The sequence below is a fragment of the Xylocopa sonorina genome, chromosome 8 (genome assembly GCF_050948175.1).
Source record: "Xylocopa sonorina isolate GNS202 chromosome 8, iyXylSono1_principal, whole genome shotgun sequence".
Lineage (NCBI taxonomy): Eukaryota > Metazoa > Arthropoda > Insecta > Hymenoptera > Apidae > Xylocopa > Xylocopa sonorina.
In genome coordinates, this window is record NC_135200.1 from 6005557 (window position 1) to 6027074 (window position 21518).

At 41.4% G+C, this 21518-nt stretch overlaps 1 protein-coding gene across 6 annotated transcripts in view; it reads left to right on the top strand.

Moving 5' to 3' along the window:
- Positions 1-21518, top strand: part of LOC143426346 (uncharacterized) — a 130181-nt gene that overhangs the window by 17147 nt on the left and 91516 nt on the right. The window contains exon 1 of one of the 6 annotated variants that reach the window (XM_076899746.1): positions 21009-21267. The exons of the other annotated variants lie outside the window; for them this stretch is intronic. The gene's annotated coding sequence lies outside the window, so the exon portion shown is untranslated. Of the gene's footprint in view, positions 1-21008; positions 21268-21518 lie in introns of those variants that run through there. 6 annotated transcript variants of the gene reach the window in all.

The following is a 21518-nucleotide window of genomic DNA, read 5'->3' on the forward strand; positions in this document are numbered from 1 at the left end:
GATCGTTTGCGCGCATCTTGTTATGCAAATGCTTCCAATTTAGCAATCTCGCAGTAAACACCGGCAAAGGAACGCGTGCATCCCTTTTCGCGTTTCACTCCTGCTCGTCCTTTGAAGGGAAATCAGTACGGCTGGGCTGACGAGGTCTGCGCTCGTAATCATTTTAGTCGTTTGTAACGGGCAAGCGGCGCGAGGCACGGTTTTCGCGGGAGGAAGGGAAACACCGGGTCGTGTAATGAGAGACGTAAAAGTGGTAAACATGGCCACTTTAACCAGACGCGCGTTTCTTCCGCTTCTTTGTTGCGCCCTTTATTTTTTAATGTAGAGCCCAGCCAGCGGCGGCCGTAGACGGGGACAGCGACAGGCCACCCTTCTCTTTTCCACCGCTTTCCCTACCGTTAATCCGCGCCAGGCCCTTTCTCCTTGCTTCCCCTTCCATAAATATGCAGATGACTTTTAATTAGACGCACTCGGAATTCACCGCACGCTCGTCGTCCACTTGCAGCTGCACTTTAGACGCCGCCCGCGGTGTCACTCGCCGCTCGTTTCTCTTGTTTTCATTACGCCGACATTAAAGCATCCACGCGAGCCCAACCGTAGGACCAGCGCGACCAAATCTTCCCGACTGTTTCGCGTCGGTCTCGCCTCTCGCCTACCTTTTTGCCCCGGTTGCCATCTTGGCTGCGTAACTCGGTTAGCGCCGCTACCGCTACCGCTACCGGCGAACAATGGCTGCCGAATTTTCTTTCCTCTTTACTGACTTTTTACAGCAATAATATATTAGTTTCTGGTTAACGTTGCGGATGTTAACAGCTGTTTCATGTGTCGGTGCGTTCTAGAGATTCTTGCATTCCTTGCTACACCTAGCGATTCCAAGCTCCTTTCTAGTATAAACAGGAGAGTTGATTGAAATGTCACGAATGCAAACGTGCTCTAATTAATTGTATCACATGTAGGTTGAACGAAAGGTTGTCACGTTTTTCTCTCATTGGATACCGTTATGCTACTACTGTCAGAAAAATTAAATCATTCACTCGATAATATGACCTCCGTTAGTCTACATTACTCTCAACGTGACGCGGCAATCCACGTAAATCGTTGCTCGTAACTCCCCATTTGTTTTCTAGAACTGGATACATTTATCCAATCCAAAATCTTCAGATCAGAATTTTCGCATTGCTAACACTGTGCTTGGCCTTAATGGCACCTTTTTCACATACTTCGCAAATGTCTTCAACTGTTCCGGTGACTCGGTGTCTCTCGAAGCCTCGTAAAGTAGTACGTGACAAATATGTATCTTGTGCATGGACTTTTCCGACAGAAAATCAACCGGAGCGCTCGGATAAAATTGTGGACACTGTACATGATAGAGCATAGTGGATAGAATTACGAGGAACAGGAGTATAACTGCTAGTGTTGCGTAATGGCTCGTTATAGCGACATCCTGTAGAAAATGCAAGAGCTTTCAGTTCGACCTAATATGATAATGGCAACTTTTTCGCACAAATTTAAAGTCCGCTGAGGAAAAATGTAAGGGGGTGGTTTAAAGTAGAAAAAATTGCGAAACAACTGTTGAGGCTTCAACAGAAAATGTAATGGAATAAATGTAGCCATTATAAATGTCCCAAACGACCCTGGCCCCCATATCCTTACTTCGTGGGCTGATTTGACCCGAATTCGAACAGAAGCAAGCGTTTCATGCAAGGAATCTGCGTGTCAACTTTAAGCTCTAACGCTTAAGTGATTTAAGAGCTACCGTGCTTACGGTGGAACGTTTTTAGAAAGTAGCGCAAGCTACTTAATAATATTAAATAAACACCTACATCAACTGTCGGATGCTACTCGTCAACTGAAACAACATTAACAGCGTTGTTTCTTGACACTAGTCGATAGAGCTAAGACACCATGAGTTTGGATTAAAAATAACAATTCTTGTTCTTCGTTTCGTTGAACTCGACTTAATGGCACCGGCGAAAGAAACGTTCAGTTTCTTCGCGTTTTCTTGTCGTGAACAAGATGAATTAATAGGTTTTTCCTGTATAGATAATGTAAGGATTACGTAAACTTTTTCATGTGATTTCGTTAATTATGTTTCCTCTGTTTGATATTCCTTTCACAAATGCAGAAGAAATTGTAATGGTAGAGCTACTGCCTCATTATTACGTAGATTTTGCAATTTGGTACTTTAATTTGTTCGTATTGTATATTTGCAACTAAACGAGTGGTTGATATTTCCTATATGTGATAAGTTTTTGAATGAAGTAACGTAGCATTATGTCGGCCATTTCCTGTAAGAATTACATAACTCAAAAAACATGATTTTCGTTTTAAAAGCAGTTTTAATGTTTTCACTCGCATTAGTACTTTGTGTTACAGAAAAAAGTATTAAATCGAAACATAAGATTGGTAATAAGATATTAAATTGGGACGCAGGTATCATTCAGTCTTATCAATTTCTCAGAATCATTTCTGGTATATCAGTAATCGTAGTAAGATTCATTTCTTTCAGGTTTGTGGTTTCGAAGTAAGACTTTGTTCGGTCATTCACCTGTCTTTTACATACACATACCTCATTTTCAACAAGAAATTATTTTTAATTTAAAAGAATTCATTCTGTAGTCATAGGAGTAACGTATTGTTCTCATACTTATCTTTCGTCGCATTCAATACAGTCGTGGAAAAGAAAAATCAATATCTTTCCATAGGATATAGAAGTTGGTTAGAAAGAAAATAGTTCTTTTATAATGTCCAACATGGATCGGAGATCTCCGCTTGCGGATATCCGCCGGATATCCGTAGTTCTTGCAAACTATTATTTGCGTTGCTTCGAGGAGTCTCTTGTTCACTTCAACATTATTCACAACCTTGCTTACATTGTTGACAGTGTTATTTAAGCCTTCTATGGAGGCATGTCTGAGGTAGTAGAATTTTAACATTCCATTTATGCATACTATCTTGAAGTTGTAAATTCGAAAATCACATCGGTGATGATTAATCTCCTAATGAAGCTGCTGTAATGCTAAGTTTTGGGTAAACTAAAAATTTGTAAATTTACTCATCAATTAAATGGTTGGTTGTATTTAACCTAGCGTATTATAGTGTTTTTTTTTGGAAATTAGGAAGTTTTTTAAACAGAGAAGCGTACGACTGGCTCTAAAACGACTCAAGAAAGAGCGTAACAGGGTTAACACTTTGTACGAATTATATGTCCTTTGTACGTTCTATACATATGTATGTATTTCTTTTATGCTTCATACGCGCATGGCATATCAATCGGTGATAAATTATTAATAGCTTTCTTTTTCGTCTTTCTTTTATTTCTCCAAGTCCTACCCTTAGGCTATTTACACGCGTACAACGTACACAGACCGTCATTGTTGGTTGCAACGTCCAGTATATTGCAACGTACATATTTAGCCTGCATATTAAACGCGTATATTCTTCATATATTTCAACACACGATACCGACGCAAACATCCATAAAGGGGCAGAATGTGACATTTTGAAATAACTTCTTCTCCGTCCCCTAATCTTACGGTCCTCGGCAAAGTATTGCCCGTTCCATCCAGTAGTAGTAGCCTTCGATCTCGATTTCCCCGATAGCGAGCGAAAGTATTTTTTTTCTTTTTCTTTTGGCCCGCGAATGGTGCATCGATCCGAAAGATGCTCCCTAAAAAGGTCAGGTAATCCCGCGGAGAGCGAACGAAAAAAAGGAGCAAACTCGATTGCATAACTGCAAGCCGGTATAGAGTACGATGAGTCTTGGCCGACTGTGGCGACACACGACGAGCAGGGTAAGCGTGGAGCCGCATGGCAACAGCGGAACCGTGTTAAAATATCGCAATAAGGCATTAAACAAAGGAATCCGGGAGGAGCTGAACCAAGACCGCGGTTACTGAAGCGAAACGGCTCGAGTGTTTCTTCGTCTTGAAAGGACTCGTCGAGACTCCCATTCACAACAGGCTTCTTCCCGGCTCCTTTCAGCGATCATTTTGCGAATACCTATCCTGGCTTGGCCTCTGCTCCATCGTCTCGGTCTAGTCGCCCTCTCTACCTCTGAATCGAGACACGGCAGATCTGTTTTCCTGATAAAACTGTCGACGTGCCGCGCGTTACGATTACTCATACAACACCGTTTCCCCACGGTATTCAATGTTTCCTCTGGTTTCAACCTTTTTTCCGACGCACTTCTCCCGTCTCCCGGCTAACCAGGTCATATCGGTTGAAATCGAATAAATACGTTTACCCGTTTACGGTACGTCGCTACCGTTATTACTGTGAGAAAAATTCTATCGCGCGACAAAATGTTTTCGAGGGAATAACCGAATGCCAGATAAACGAGAACTGATATGGCAAATGCATAAGTAGAAACTCTGCGGCCAACTCTTACGCATGGTTCAACAAATACCTTGCTAAATAGTGACAAGCGCATTTCCTTTTTTTAACAAAAGAACAAAAGACTTTATTGGAATATAAGAATTTGAACATAGAAACGACATTTTATTATCTATAGAAACGATATTTTATTATATTGGAGGAGTCATGCGTTTGAGGGTAGAACTGGAAAGATCTGGTATGTTCGGTGATAGGCAAAATATAAGTACAGCGATGTTGAGAAGAAGATTTCATACTTTGCAAAACATTTAGTACCGTCGTTAAAAACTAAAGTGGATAATTAGCGATTCTTCTGTCCAGAGCATTCGTTTCTTCAACTCCTTCACGTCCATTCGTAACGTTATCTTTAGAAGGTTGCTACCTAAATTGTCATGTAAAATATATATAATTAGTCCCATTAGTCCATTCCATTTCTTTGCTCCCGATCTCGTTCCAGCTTGTAACGCAAACCCCTTTCAATAGGGTCGTTAAAAGCCAATTATTGTCGGTGATTAATAATGTACGATGTTGAAGAAGCAAATATCATGGTGGTAAATCCTTATAGTTTTCTTACTTTTCGTAAGATGTGCGGAAAAACGATAATGTAGGATAATACGCAAGATTGCACAGTATTGCTATCTATAACATAACGGTACATAATTAATTAAAATTATTTTCCCAAGTTTCGTTCCTGATTAGGTTGGTTCCTTTCTGTAGAACGGTTACCAATTACTCCTTCGTGCTTTTTTTTATCCAAGCAAAAACCTGCGAACAACCTGAATTTTTTCCTCGTTAGCGGACAAAAGTACGATTATAAAGGGTGATTCGTCAGGTTAGATCGAAACGAGAAATAATCTTTCTCTTGTTTTGCACGCGAGTACCAGTCCACAAAGATTGTGCTACAAACATGCTAGGCTATATCTAAAACAATTGTGTGCAAATGATTGGTATCGCAATATTTCTATTCATGAGATAACAGTTTATAATTAATTGGAACCGTTTTCATCAGTTTTGTTTCTACGTCGACTAGTGGTCCTCGCATTTCCCATAAAAAGTTCCTCGAAACGTTGCAAAATAAATGACATTTTACAACATTTACAAACGAAACGGTAAGCAAAGAATGAGTTTACAGTGTTTCCGGCCATAACGTAACGGTTGAGAAGGAATTGGAGCCATCAAAGCGTTTAAAACCATTCCTCTCAGTTACGTTACTCGCAAGGACCTCCCGCGTGCGTAACAACACGGTCCACTTGTCAGCCAAAATTGAAGAACCGCGTCTGTCGAGTCGCGCGTGACTGTTGGAAGGATTACTGGATCTCGCCTCAACGATGAGAACCACTTGTCTGTACTCGTCTGCCATCGGTGTACAGACTGAAGTAACCTAACCGCAAACCCGGTGAATCACCCGAAGGACGCTCTCTCTCTCTCTCCCTTCTCGTCCTCTCCTCAACCCATCTAGTACTTGGCCGCCTCGCTCCTTTTTATTTTCCTGCTCATCCATCGGCCGTGATTCAGGATGGGATCGGCTTAATCCTGCAGCGTCGCAATAACCCTCCGAATAGACGAACGCCGCGGCTCGCTTTTCCCTTTCGAGTTTCTTTCGTATATCTACGAAAAAAGTCCAGACTAATCCTGATCGGAGAGAATCCCCAGAGAGTCGTCGCGATGAGTGCCGCGGAGTCGATTAAGCGTCTTCGATAGGGGGCCACTCTGTGTTCCAGGCTTCTCTCTCACCATTGGGCTTCCCGCGGTCTAAAGTTTCAACTTCTTCCCGCGTTCCATCGTCCGTTTCGGTTCCTCCGCTTTCGAAACGTTTTGCCGCGTTCGATACGCCTTTCTCCGGTTCGATGTATACTGTCTGGCTTGTTCGAAAAGTTTCTTCTTTTTTTGCGATGTAGATTACCGCCGGGAGAAGCGGTTGCTCCTCTGCAGTTGCTCCATTTCTTTGCCCGAATGTGTTTACCGTAGCCGTCTCGCGCGCTCGAGGTCGGACCAATTTTACACAGCTTCGCTTACTATTTAGCCTCCTTTGTTATTTTATTTTTTACTTTTTAACGACAAAAAAATTGTCACTATGACTTTATTTCCCAATTTTTACATCATTCCTCTTTTGGATACTCGAAAGCATCGTTTGATTAAAATAACGTTTACGATGAACGTGCAAGAGTGTGATTCGAAGTTGGCTATGCTCCCAGGTGAAAAGGAAGCGCACGACCACGAAAACCACGGCCTTGGCAGCAGCACAGCCTTGATAATTCAAAATTCAAACATAAACGTAACGTTTAAATCTTTGAGAGAATGGTAACAGAGCTGTTGTTCGGTATAGCGTCATCTCCTATATAAAATTGAGTATAACAAGTGACTCAGTGTTAGGGAGTAATAGGTCACAGACGTTCTTCCCGGATTCTCCCATTTAATTTTCAGCCGAGCATTACTCAGGGGACATTTGTTATCGGTGGGAGGATCATGCGTGTACCGTGATGAGAAATTTATGCCTTTTTTGGTCGTTCAGACGCGCATCAGGGCGTTCCTTACGGTGATAGCTGTTCTATTTTTGTCGCGTTTGGAATTTCTTTGCATTTGACGCAAGAAATTTTAAACGATCATTAAGGATCGATATGAAAAAGATGTACAGTGTGTATTCTACAGGGAATAGCGTATTGTATAAATAAATTGAAGATACATTTATAACGCAAGTTCGATTTTTATGTCTGTTGAGAAATAAACGAATAAAGGGGAAACATATCGGACAGGAACTTTCCGGATGATCAAACGCTTGTATTGTTCGCCATAACGTTTTGTGAACGTGTACATCAGGTGAAAGAAAGATCGGCGGGGGGATTTGCTGAACCACGCTATGCTCCTGAGGAATTTTTTTCTCTACATTTTTATTTCCCAGACCGCATTAATTGCTCTGTGCTCGTTACTCATTCGAGTTTTGCGCCGATTCCAGAGTAAATTCGTAATTACCATGCCGTATAAGAAAGAAGCTAACTGTTCGTCTCGTAGCGTACAACTTTTCGTTCATTTCAATTTCTTAACCAATACATTTCCCTGGGCACGGAAAAAGGAAATCAGAAATAGTTAGATGACGAATTTCTATTATTTATCTGAACCACTGCCAAGTATTACTCCAGCGCTGGACCATTTATTGCGAGATGATCGATAGAGTTATTTGCAACCCACTTGTTTGGGCCAAATCGCGAATCGTTCAGGGGCTTAAATCTGGTAAAACTTGGTTTCTAATGACCTACATTACAATGTCCGATGCGAGGCAAATACTACAGTTGAATACGAGAAGGAATGCAATTGCCCGTCAACGTGGCTTCATCGATCTCGCTGCGTAATTACCGGAAACGATTGCGTCGCAGCGAGGATCTCGGTCTTGTCCGCGGCCGCGTGCTGCTTCAAATTGGCATCCGTCGGTACGTCGCGAGGTATTATGCATATCAGAACGCAGTTGCGAATCGGGACGTTTCGCGGTCGTTTCCTTTTTTTCCCCCGATACCGTTAAGCGCTCGGCAGAAAATTGCGCCGCGGGAACGAAAGCGGTCTCGCAATATCCTCTCCGCCTCTAATTGGACCAGCGCCGCGTTTCCTTCGCAACTTTCCATCGGCTACGTATAAGTTGACACAGGAAGCTGTCAACGGTGGAAATTCTCCGCAATTAGGGGAACGTAGCCGAGTAGTCGGGTTACAGGTTCGACTCGTCGATCGATCGTGCTCGTCCGTTATGGACATCGACTCCGATGAAGTGGTAGACTGCGGGGAAAGTCTGACCTAATTTTTAAGTAAATAAAGTAACCTTATATTTTCTGCAATTATTTGCCCGCTCGACGTGACGCGCGTCACCGTTTTTCTTGCGGATCGTTCAACGTCTCCCGGGTAATTTAATACTTCTTAATTGCTCGAAAACCAGAGGACTCGAGATATTAAATGAAATCAGAATTTAACGAATTATTTGTAAAGCGTTGTTTTTGATAGAATGTTAGAGTTGCATACGTATCTCTTGGATTGGGACAGGTATCAAGTGTGCAAAATATATCATATCGAATATATTATCTTATGGATGAAACAGTTTTATCTTGATGCTACTATAGAGTGAATTTCGGGAATAAATTACTTCCTCTAAAAGTCGTCTAAGAAATATCCAATTTTCGACATCCGTGCTCCGCTGACTCCTCCAATCTGCTCGATGTCGTTTATAATTTTTCGCACGAAAATGCTGCACGAAATACTCTTCCTTGGTAAGCAGCTTCCGTGTTAACTGGTCGAGAGACCAGTGCTTTGGGAAATGGTTAAAGTCGAGGGACGAAAATGCGATGAAAAGGCGCGTTTCCACGCGGCTTTTTGCGTTTATGACGCCAGCCAGTTCCAATTTTAGCGGGCGTGCGAACGTGTACGTTCGCATCTGACTCAGAACGACATTCCTCGCATCGCTTCTCGGATGAATTTCATTTTTGCCCAAGAAAAACGAACGAGACGCGGTTCCTGGAGATACGCGCGGTCCCGCGTTCACGGTTCTCCTGTTGAACTCGCTCGCGGACAAAGGGGACTTGGGTCCGCGAAATTCTTCTGCAAATAGACCCTTAAGGAGGCCGCGTTCTCTTCGCCGCTACTCGAACTGCAGCCGTTTTCCCATCGACCATGTCGTGGTCTACATTTTTAACAATCCGGTATTTCTTCTTACGTAACAACGTTCTTGTTGACGAACATATCATTCCGTAATTTTATACCGTATTTCCATTCAAGTGGTCGCGAATAATTTTCGTACGCGACTGGAATACGTTTTATTTTCGCTAGGAATTATTACGATTTCGTGGGCTGTTTCAACGTCGAGGAAGGCAAACTGTAAATAATTTTAAAGCCCACGAAGATAGAGGCAAACTTTTCGGGTAAAAGGAAACATCCATCATTCCATGTACAAGACTATTAAATTCGGAACATCCAGTGAATTCCTCATGAGACATTCTAGTTTCGAAAATAGTACATTCGTAAGTTCGTGTCATAAATTTAACTAGCTCCAAGGTTCCTAATATCTCGTTTAACAACAACACGATACTTATTTTAAAGTTCGCAAGGGGCAATTGCTTTAATCTTAAAATAATATATGTGCTTTAATCGAAAGTTTATTTTTTTTAATACGAAATCATCATTAAAATAGAATCATGGAAAGATAAATGAATCGATAACTGTTCGAAAAATTTGTCGATAGTAGTGTAGAAGAAACAGCTTTTTAAACTTCGTTTACCATAAATATCTACAATCTTGGATGATAAGAAATGTACATGCTTCAACGATTACATAATCGCGGTATTGTAACTATAACAATTGTTATCTCGTCGAACACCTATCAGAATAAATGGATAGTGATTCTATTCTTTCTTTCTATGTGGAACAACTTTAAAGCATAAGTGATTGAAATCTTTGAAACGCCAGAAATTGTTCTATTCATAATCGAAGTAGAAATTAGCATAAAAAATATTATTTTTGAAGAGTACTGGTGGCCTTAGAACGTCCAATACACTTCTACAAATGAAAAGATTACTGGTGGTATAATATGGCATTGAGAGATTGAATTATTGCAATCTTTACAATTCATACAGTTATGCAGTCAGCACTTGTATAACACTTCTAGCTACCTTGAGAACACGGTTCTGAGAATTACACAAATTCTTGAATTATACATAAGACACCGGGCGAAACAAATAATACTCGACTGAAACTCGTTAAACTCTTTTTCTCGCATTTCTTTCCCGAAGAGGAAATCTATTATTCAAGATAAATTGTTACGACATCCTTAACTACACCTGAAGTATGTACAGATAATAATTGAAATTCTTTTTCATCTTTTCTAATGAAAATTTTGAATGTGTGCCAATATACCTCGCATAGCCACTGTATACACATATAAAATTACGGAAACGAACAAATATTAATTTCATTTCACGCACGTAATTAGGCATCGTATACAAGATTGAGCGTTGAAGAGACGTCTCGTTTTATTTAGGAAAAGTTGAAAAAGTTGTTGACACAGCAGGGACTCCTCGGTGCAAGCACAGATTGTTGTATTCTTTCATTGCGTGCAACTATAAATGGTGAGTCACCCGAAGAAGTTTCGGGAACGAATAACTCGTTCCATCGACGGTTAACAGGAGGGAGGGGGCTGGTTACTTCCTTGTACCTTTTTGGTGCCGAAAATACTGTGCCGCCGCGGCACAGACACGGTTCTCCCTTGACCATTTCGTGTTCAACGTTTGAACGATTTTAACAGCTGACAGGCATTTCTCATCGAGGAAGCGGCTGGTCATCGACCCCGCGCGCGTTTTCCAAGCGATCTGTTGGCAAGTGAACCCGACCGGAGACACGACGTTCCAGGTATCGCGAACCCGCTTCCTCGAAAATTGACCTACCCAACGCGGGTTCAACTTGCATATTTCGACGGCAGGTGGGACTGGCCCGTGTCCACTTTCCTCTCATTTTAACATACGAACCGATATATCAATGGAATTCCGATCGTTTCTGCCAGCAACCGTTACCTTCTTCTTCCGTTCCCTTCATTAGAGATGATTAAAGATAGGAAATTGTAAATTATTCGAAAATTAGAACAGTTACTACAGTTTACTAAATAGAATTTCGTGAAGAGCCCCGTAATGGACATCGAGAATCCTAACATCGCTTAAAGTAAAGTATGCTCGAAGGAGCTGTGGAAAATTGACAGATAACGGAATTCTTCGTTGAATGCTCACGAGAAGCCGTTCGATTTAACGGTATCGATTCGTCGAATTTAATTAGATCGGTTTTCATTGTCAGCCATCTCCAGCTGTACAAACCAGCCGCAATGGCGGTGGGAAGGGAACAAATGCGGTCCATTTAGGGTACGGGAAATCTGTCCGGCGAAACGTTCTTCAATAAATTAAGCAGATGCTGAGGATAAGCCCCCTAACCTACTGGAATGTCGGAAAATAACTTGGACCTTGGCCAAACATCGTTACCAATTTTCTCGCCAATGCGTCTGGCTCGGTCTTTAAATATAGGTTCTTCCAACAATCGGTAACAACAATAATAAGACCAAGTTCAATGGACACGTAGCTATTCGTCAACCACGTCTGATTCACGTGTTGTATCGTTAAAATTATATTAGCATCGGTTAAAGTAAATACTGGACTTCCAATGAACTTTCGCTATATACTGGGTGCGTTATGTGTACGAGTACTACTTGGAATATCTCTCTGGTGCATTTAAATCGCGTAACAAAATATGTAAAAGTAGAAATATCTCATTCAACGAGAGGAATATATTAAATAAGTTTTTTCTAATATTTCAAGATGAAAATATACATTTCTGTATTTATTCTATATCCATTTGTTGTTCTATAGAGAGAAGAAATATATAGAAAAAGAATATTAAAGTAAAGTGGTATATCGAGAAATAATTGATGATCCATGGATGTTTATTCAGATCCATATTTTTGCAAACGTTAAATATTATAGCGTATGATTTATATCAGGTTGGTTCGCGGACAAAACTAGCGTTCCTCGTAAGACAAATGACCATTGACAAAAACTAGCGTGAAATGTGATAAATAAATGCGAAAGAGGCCGAAAAAGGCGTTCGTTGCACTCGTTGATTATTCCCGTGAATGATGTAACGCATAATAACGCACTATGCTAATGCACTGAGTCACTCGGGTATACGTAATTTTGCCAGTTTTACACATTCAGGACGTGACACAAGTGCAATTTTGCCATCAACCGATTAACACTTACGGAATTACCTTCAAGATACACCTACCGCATGAAATTAATCGCTTTCCTCCTTCCTGCGATGGACGTCCATTAAGAACCGAGACTGCTTTCAGAATCTTCCGGTTAATTCGCGTAAAACTGCAAAACTTTCTAGCAAACTTTAAATATAGTTATATGGGATTAATATAGTTTTCTAGCGTAAATATTTTAACGCATTTGCTGGTTCTTTTTTTTTTAAATTAAATAATGATAACGTTTCGAATTTAATTTTTCGCATAAAATTATCTCCTATCTCGATTTTACAACGCGTCGACCGTTACTTGATCTCGTAATTAAGGAGGAAAATTACGTCGTTATTATACGGACGAGGAGGAAAAAAATTCATTCGCGTCAAGGATATCACACTTCATTGTCTGGTAATTCCGTCGATTAATGAGCAAGGGGACAGACGAAGCCTGGAAATTGAATTGTTTTGTCGCGACTGTATTGACGTCGCACGCACACCAAGTGGAGTCTTAATTAGTCACCCCGGGGTGTTCTATCGTTTTATAATTATTTCGTCCTGTATACTGCTCTCTTTACCATACAGATATTTTCGTCTACACCCCCCTTTCAGCTCCGTTTTAATTAAAATTTCTTTATTTTTAGTCGGCGATTAAATATAAACGAATAAGTATATTTTATAACAATTCAATTCTACCATAATTGCTTTGTTTTCAGATATTTAGACTTTAAAAACTTTAAAGTTTTTAATTAATTTACGTTAATATTATTTATGGCGCGTTCGAATATTTTCATCTTCCTGCCCCCTTTTTGAGGATACTTTCTCGTGTCAACGTGATCTAATAATTTTCCATCTCTTCTTCCTCAGCCTCCTCCCGAGGTTTCAAGTTATTTCGAGTTAAGGAGGGGTTGGTAAGAAAACTAAAGAGTTTAAGGGGCAACCTCTAAAATAAGGAAGTCACACATCTGGTCGCGACAAACGCGACGCCGTTGGAAATATTTCTATTTTAAAACTATTTCTAGCTTCCACAAGACAGTAATAACGTTCAATACTAGCAACAATTTAATCGTTTCTGATATGAATCAATCATAGGATTCTATCATTAAAATAATGAAATTGTCCTTGTTTATTCTATATATTTTGTCTTGTATGATTCAACTAATATTTTCCCAAGAAATTTGTATACTCGAAACGAGATATTAAGTAGAATAATCGAATCGTATACGATAGTATAAATATCGTCGAACGGAAAATTAAAACCGTTTGGAATGTCGTCACGTTCCCCTTTCTCGTTTGTCAACGATACAGTCACGAATTAGACGCTAACTAACTGTACTCAAACCGGTAGCCACTTCCGTTTACATTGATCGTAGAAATTAAATAAGAATGTCGCAAACACATTAGATCCAACGAATGTAATACATCGATTCAATTACCGCTACCGTTCACATCACGCACGAGAAACTGTTTAAAAATTCGCACAAAAAAAAGAAGCAATTGTCGCATACGTCACGTAAGAGGTGGCCATTTATCAAGAGCTGTGTATCATACTTGAAACAAAATGGGTATCAACTTAACTTATCAAGATTGAGAGCAAAATTTCGTCGAACAGAGGTTGTTGTTCCCGCGACCTCTCGCGTACGCTCCTCCACGATTTTCGCAAAGGCGATCGTACCCGTAAAATAGTATTATTATACGCGAAATAAAACCGGTTTTCACGTACCCCGCGGCAAGCCTAACAACGGTAATAATAGAATTCGTCGGGCGTGAGCCTGGTGGTACTATGCACTATTCCGTCCACTATTCCCTCGGTCTCTTCCTCGAAGGCGCGACCTTTCGTTCGCCTCCTCGGCCCCTGCAAGCAACAATGCCAGCTGCACTTGCCACGGATTCCGATCATTTAGATTGCTCAACCCCTTTGATCTTTCCTCGTTTCACGCGATGCATGGAACTAATCTTATTCACCGGGCACGGTGAAAGGCCGGGGCTATTGCCATAAAAATGCCGATTTCCTGGGAATCGACCGCGTCTGCCACACCTACGCGTTGCACTCGCGGGTCTCTCTGCCTCCCCGTCGAATCGCCTTTCTCCCAAGTTTCTCGTCCTATCCGCGAGGGATCGCCCGATGGAACACGTTCCGTTAGGGCACCTCGATGGGCAACAGAAACCTTCTCCGTACCTTCAATGTTATGGCAAGTGTCGCCACGTTGCGCGCCACCCTTCGCACTCGAGTTATTTATTTGCTTAGCTGCACCTCGGATTCGTATCCAGTCGATTCCGCGAGGATGGTTACGCGAGGCTGTAATCGAAAATTTGGTTCAAGTTCCATTCTTTTCGAGAATTATGAGATAAGTCGCGATATATCGTATTAGGTCAGTGCGTACATTTAGAAGTAGAAGTGTTTTTTAATCATATCAAGTATTTACGTTCGATAAGTCTGAAAATAACGGACGTTTGATCCTGGTACCATTTAATTTTTATTAATAGTCCTATCGTACCAAGTAATGGCGAAGAAGTTGTAATGGACGATGAGCTATCGAGTCGATTAGTGGTGAAAATTTAATTTAATCGACGGAGCTGTAAAATAAATCTAGATCATCGATTTGTGGAAGAAAGTGGCATTCGAATTCCTTAGTCTGTTTACGAGACACCGTTATATCGAGAGAGATATGATAAAGCATATCGCGCGTGCGATTAATAGATATGGTTGCATAAATACAATTGAATTAACGGTTTCTTTCTTCGTGGACGTAGAAACGTAATTTAAAATAATAAAAAAACAATCTTTTTTAGAAAAACGAAGATAAGATGCGAGGCAATTATTTTCTTTGGACTTTTCGCCTTTCTTGTACCGTTTCCCTGGCTTTCAATTTAAGATGTGACATTTGTATCTGTTATTAAGATATCCTTTCATCTACATCTCTATTTAGCTTGAAAGTACAGATAGATCCAATCTTGTACGCGAGAAATATCGAACTGGTTGTTACTGAAAATCAAACTGGATTGCACTCGCCAAGTTGTTATCGTTAACTTGCACTTTTACGGAACATCGTAAGCAGGTAGTACGTCTATCTCCGAATCAGACTTTATCGGGGCCCATCGAGATAATGATCCGTTGCGTGCTTTCCAAGATACCGATACGTTCTACTGTTCGATCTTTAATGGGTTTCGCTTCAGTGGCAACAATTATCGATGACTCACGATGCAATTTGAAGAATTACGACTGCAGACGTCGGTTAACGATCGCGAGGGATCCTCTCTTCCTGTAAATCCATCAAGTCGGGATTTATTGATCGCTGCCGATCATTTTATTTCATCTACACGTTGCTTCATTGAAAAACTCGTCCGCACAGGTGAAATTACGGTCTTCTCGGTGCCTGTCTTTATTTATAATTCCATTTCTTCAACTTTTCGTAAAGAATTTAACAAAAACCTCTGCCTTCTTTTAAATAACTCGTTTCATTGCAGTATCGTATCGGAGAGTTTCGAAATAAAAAATAGAAAAATGTTTAAAACGGTTCGCGTAGAATTTCTTTTATTTCTCGCATGAAATGCGATGCAAAATAATTAATCGTGCAGAAAATAGAGGTAAAGAGTAACAGGGGAGTAAAAAAGAAAGAAATAGGAACATCAGCCCGTTTCAAATGATTTGTTACTTTCTTGGACTAATTTACCTAGAAACGGCAGTTCGATGAAAAGTTTCAAATTAGATCGACAGAACAGCAATTCATCTGCCTCATATTTTCTGGCCTGCCGCGTTTCTAGTCAATTTAACGGCCGTAATGTTGTCTGTAATTTTCTTTTTTTCCCTCTCCCCTCTTTTTCTCTCTCTCTCTCTCTTTTTCTCGTTGCCTCTCTTTCTCTGCGTGTCGGCAAAGAATTCGAAAACGGCGGCGCATTCATGGCCGAGTGAGTAAGCTTGTCCGAGTTTAGATGCCTTTCTCTGCGCGCTGCCCAGTTTCCTATTTGCCGATGCACACGTAATGTCGAAAGATCTTTGTGCACGTCGGATATTTCGAGTAACGAAACGACAGGCTTGACAAACCGCTCCAAAGAAACCGGTGGATCCCACAAAAGTAGCAAACTGTCAAATGACCACGCGAACGTACCCGTTTTCTTGCGGGTGGTCCTCGTACACCACTCTGTGAACTTAAAGGGTCCCTGCTTCGCGACCGAAATATCGTCGACTTTGCACTGCTGTGAGTTCACAAAAAATAATCTTACAGCGGTCTACCTGGGCTCGTTTCCAAGGTTGAAACTTCTACTTTTATACCCCTGAATGGAGCTTTTCCGAGCATCCTGGTATGTACGATTTTCCGTTGAATATACGATCCAACGAAAGTGTAGACAACAGCAATTCTAATGGACTTTCGAGCGCCTCTACAGAGATTAAATAATTTTTCTTGACATCCACTCTAAAGTACCTTTGCGGAGGGAAAGTTTCCCCTTTGCAACGATCCCTGAAAAGTTGCTGTGCGATTATCTGTCGACGATTTATTACACTTTGAGTGAAATGTGTTAGGCCATCATTAGAATAATCCAAGGTTGCGTGTGCTACGGAGAGGTCGGCTCGATTGGACTGGTACCCCACGTGTAGTGTGTGCTTAATGTATGTTTAGTGTATATTTAATGCACGTTTAATGTGTACTTAACGTGCAAGAAGTGATAAAGGAACAAGGGGATATAATACTCGTTTCTAAGCATACCTCTAAGCAAACACAGTAAACACGCACTGCATGTGAGCTACAGGTTTTGACAAGTGTACAAGCTTCTCATGATGAATCTTCGGTCACGCTGATACCAGTGGCACACTTTTTACCCGAAGCGCAACAAAACTGTGAGAAAAGATTGTACATCAACTGCTTAGGAGTCGATTTAAAAGGAAGGTTATCATCTATGAAAAATTATAATAGAAATTTATTAAACTCTGCTTCGGTTATGGTATATAATACTTAACGTTACCCCCCTTTCGTGCATAGTTCGTTCAAGCTTCACCGTCGGATGCCATATCGGTTACATCTCCCCCTATTTAACGTAACCACGCATAAAAGGTAAAGCGACGAAATATCAATCGGCCGACAATTCGTCCTCGGGGGACGGGCCCCGTTAATCAGCGGTTGCGCCTCGTCAGCGAGCAGACAGTCACGACACACGGAGTTTCTCTCCCGCGGATCGTTAGAATTGTAAAAGGATGCTTTCCCTCGTGAAAGCATAATCTTTTGCCCCGCGAGATGCGCGAAGCCGTGGAAGACGCCGTGGAAGAGAGGGACCCCGGTGATCGCGCGTTTTCGCCTCTACCCACCGCGAGTCAGGTTCTCGCGGCGTGATTCATTCCCGGGGAATGCGATGTGGCAACGTACCGGGAGGCGAAGCTAGACAGCGGTGGAACCCGCGAGAGCAACGGAGAACACACGAGAGGAGGCGATCGACGCGCCGTGTCTGCACGCTCCGTCGATTCCCTTCGAGCGTTTCCACCTCGCGAGAAATCGTCCGGATGTTACGTCACGTTTGACCCGGTCCACGCGCTGCACAGCACAGCAGTAGCTCGACGCCCGTTTTCGCAGCTTTTCGTCGAGGATGCTGTGCGATCCTTCTTCGCTCTTCGCCAGGACTTCGCCTCCCCTCGATCCCCAAAAGCTAGAATAGATATTACTTTATACACGTAATGGTGGATCTTTGGTCCGTTGGAATGACTGATCGGACGTTTTTATTTAATTGTTATTATAGGTCATTCGAATTGTTAGTAAAGTATGGATCGAATTTAAAGTTGCAAAACGTTTCTTAGGTATTTTTTTATGAAACGAAATCTATTCGGTAACGTATACGTTGTACGAAAAAAGAGCAGTACATACATAACTTGGAACCAATTAAAAAGAAAAGGTTGGTTGGTTTAGGGTATGGAAATGAAATATGTTAATTTGTCTCTTCGTACTTTCTCAACCGAATTACCATTGATTTTATGCAAATAGGCGAAGTAAATATTTTCGCAATACACATAAGCTTTCTTTCTACCACATTTTTTCTTCCTTGATTATATTTACTCAAAAGTAAATCGCGATTCCGGCAATTCCAGCTATGTTTCTGGGAAACGTACAGGCCTCTCTTAGTCTCGCGTTTTAAGGCAACGACTTAACGACTTCTTAACATTTTTACAGTGGAATTCGTAACGGAGGTTTTCTTAGTTTCGTCGGCAAATTACGCGAAACGTTAAAAAGCGAAAGTGGTTTCTTAACCAGCAGTTATGATTCATCGCGTTCACATTGACCCGTAAAAAAAGTGTGAAATTTCAAACTGTCCTTGGATCAACCTTTTATTCTTCGTCCTTGATCTTTTTACTTGACAAGCATTAAAGCACAGGCTCTCGTTCGATTCTTGTACGAAGGATAAATATATCGCACGAGGTATTCAAGCGTAATAATCTTCTATTATTTGTAACACTATATGCATTTGTTGTCAGAACGATATATATGAACATTATATAATATTTACTTGAATATTTTTTATCCTGAAAAATTAACGAGTTAAGGAATACTCTATCAGTATTGGACAATTGTAAAATACAAAATATAACGAAACACATCACGAGTTTGGAGAAAATGGTTAAGTGTCTAACATATGGAATTAGGGATCCTCTGTTGGTTTAACCGCGTAGGGTTTTATTACCAAAATATTTGTACGAAATAAAGGCTAAGATATGGACCACCTGTGGACATCATGGCCCACTACTGTGGAACAACGTCTATGGATTCAGAAGTTGAAGAACAAATAGTCGGTCCTTTACAAACTTGTTTCCTTTTCCAATTTTTAGATGCATTACATATTGCAATTTAGATTCTGCTTATGATTATTCTGATGTAACTTAAATAATAGTATTAATAATTTTAATATTCAAAAATGAAGATATCGAATATTAATAGCAGTAATTGGCAGTATTTATTTGTATACAAATTCTCAATGTTTCATATATTTTACATAATGTAAACGAAATTCCTAAATAATATTTAGTTGCACAACTTTATACGCTTATAGAGCCCATGAAAATAATGAAAATTGTACATTTTGTGGCGTTCGTTTTCTCGAGGCGAACTTTATATCAAGGACCAGAAACCGGTACCAGTCTTGTTCTCCGACGCGAGAGATAAGCTCCTCTTCTCTCGTCCACCTCTTCTGCTTTCGCCGTGCTGTTTTATTCTTGTTCGTATCTCCTTACTTGACTATTAATCGCAAGAATATTTAGCAAAGCAATACTTTATCCATACATATATTCAATAGTTGGAAAAATCTAATAATGTAATAATTACATAAATTAACATTCTCCCCCTGATATTATGGAGATACTGACGTTCACAATTATAAGTTAATAAATAGATACGTTAATTCAGTTAGACCATCCAAGCCAGTAAAAGTATCAATTATTTAACATAAAAAATAAATAACTGAAATAATATTTCAAATATCATGGTACGTAATTTACTTCATCACGAAACCGAGTATAACAAGAACTACGTAACTAAGGGTTGAAAGATTCGATCGTTTGTATTCTGATCGTTCGTAGTAGGGAGCACCTTGCGTTGGTAAACGAAACGCAATTACGGGTTCTTTGCAATCTCATGCTCTATTAATCGGTTCGTAAGAACATAAAGAATGACCGATAGCAAAATTTTACAGAGCTTGTCGTCCTGGATGACGTGTCTCGTGCTCGTGTACGACTCTCCATACATACATATGTAAATAGACACGGAATAAACGGAACGTTATAATAACAATGAGCAACGAGCATCACGGTGGGGGTAAAAATAGCAGGGTCCGGTAAATGTGCGCAGTGAAAGATGAAGGGGGGCAGTGTGACGCATGGTTTGCGGCACGGGGGAACACCATTATTTCCCCTAACGCGTCGAGAATGTCGAACGCGCTAATCCAATGGCAGCGTATGGACGAAAGTTGCCTGAATATTATGCGTATCAATATGCATGATACACACTGGCCACCGGGTACGTGGCTCCTCCGGTTCCGGTCATATTCCGTCCCACAAGTCGACTTTCCAACATTGGGACACCTTGTGCAGTGTACGATAATCAATTTCTGTCAATCTCTGACACGCTAACATTGACGATATCGAGCTGCCAAGTGTGACCTAACTTAACAATCACGGTTTTCTAACAAACGCGGTCGAATAACTTAAATCGTTATAATTTCTTAAAAACATCGCGTTCAATATCAAATTGGTACGATAATATATTGTCGTTCGGTGGTAGAAGTTGAGAGGGCACAAAAGGACAAATAGGAATATCGAGTACGCCACGATTAGACATCGGATTATCGGATCTTTATCGTACTCTCATTAGTAGTGAAAGTTTTTTGTAGTAAAACTCCATTTATTCCTGCCCTTAAAGTGTTATCTCGAATGCTTATCTAAGCGGACAAGTGACTTCATTAGAGAATACCGTCTGTCCGTCAACTTTCTCTCTCGACTTAGCCGCGGTGATATTTTAAGAAGGAAAAGAGAGCGTGTTCAAAAATATCGGGGATCGGACCGTATCGGTTCGGTCGACGCCTGCGCGCGTATCCTTCCGTAAGTCGAGCAAACTTAAATCCGCCTACCGACCGGCGAGCGCGTTGTCCCGACTTTCGTTCGTTAAATTTCGACGATCCAGAGATCTCACGGATCCTGGCACGCTACGTCTACCTATATACCTATCTCGATGAAGGCGCGCACGGCAGACGGTATGCATGTTGCCGGCTAGAAAGGGCGAGGAGGCTTCCGAGCGATGACCGAGAATCGGGGTGGGGATTACGAAAGGACCAATCAAGCCGAGAGCCGACGAGGGTGGCGTGAGTCATCGGCAACGGTCTGGTGGCGACATCCGGTGGCCGGCAGTCTGCCAGTCGGTCGCGAAACGCCACGCCCGCCGTTTCAAATCTGCGAGGAATCCTTTTTCTCGTCTGTGTACCCCGATACACGGGCCCTCGTACGATCGTATTGCGAACGCGAGGGAAACCGGCCCGAGTCTGCGCAACGCGAACAAAACAGCGGTCGCAAGAACGATTTTTCCAGCTGACCGGAAGCCGGCTATCCGCCGAGTGGTGTTCTGTGACGGCTGCCTGGTTGGACCACGTTATCCCGTGCCGGTGCATAACATAGTGAGTTCATTCGAGTTATCGATTCTGGTTGTTTCTCATCCACGATGATCAATATTTCGGTGTGTGTGATTAAAGAAGTCTATCTGGTGTTATTCGGCAAGAGATATCACGAGCCAGTGCTCGGGTTTACCTACCCCCCTTCGGTTTTCTCCGGTTCGAGGAGAATTGTTTTCGGACCCTCCGACCGGCTCAAATGTATTCGGTTCTTCTTAGTTTACTGTTTCGCGCGTCTATGCGACGCTTGTTCTATG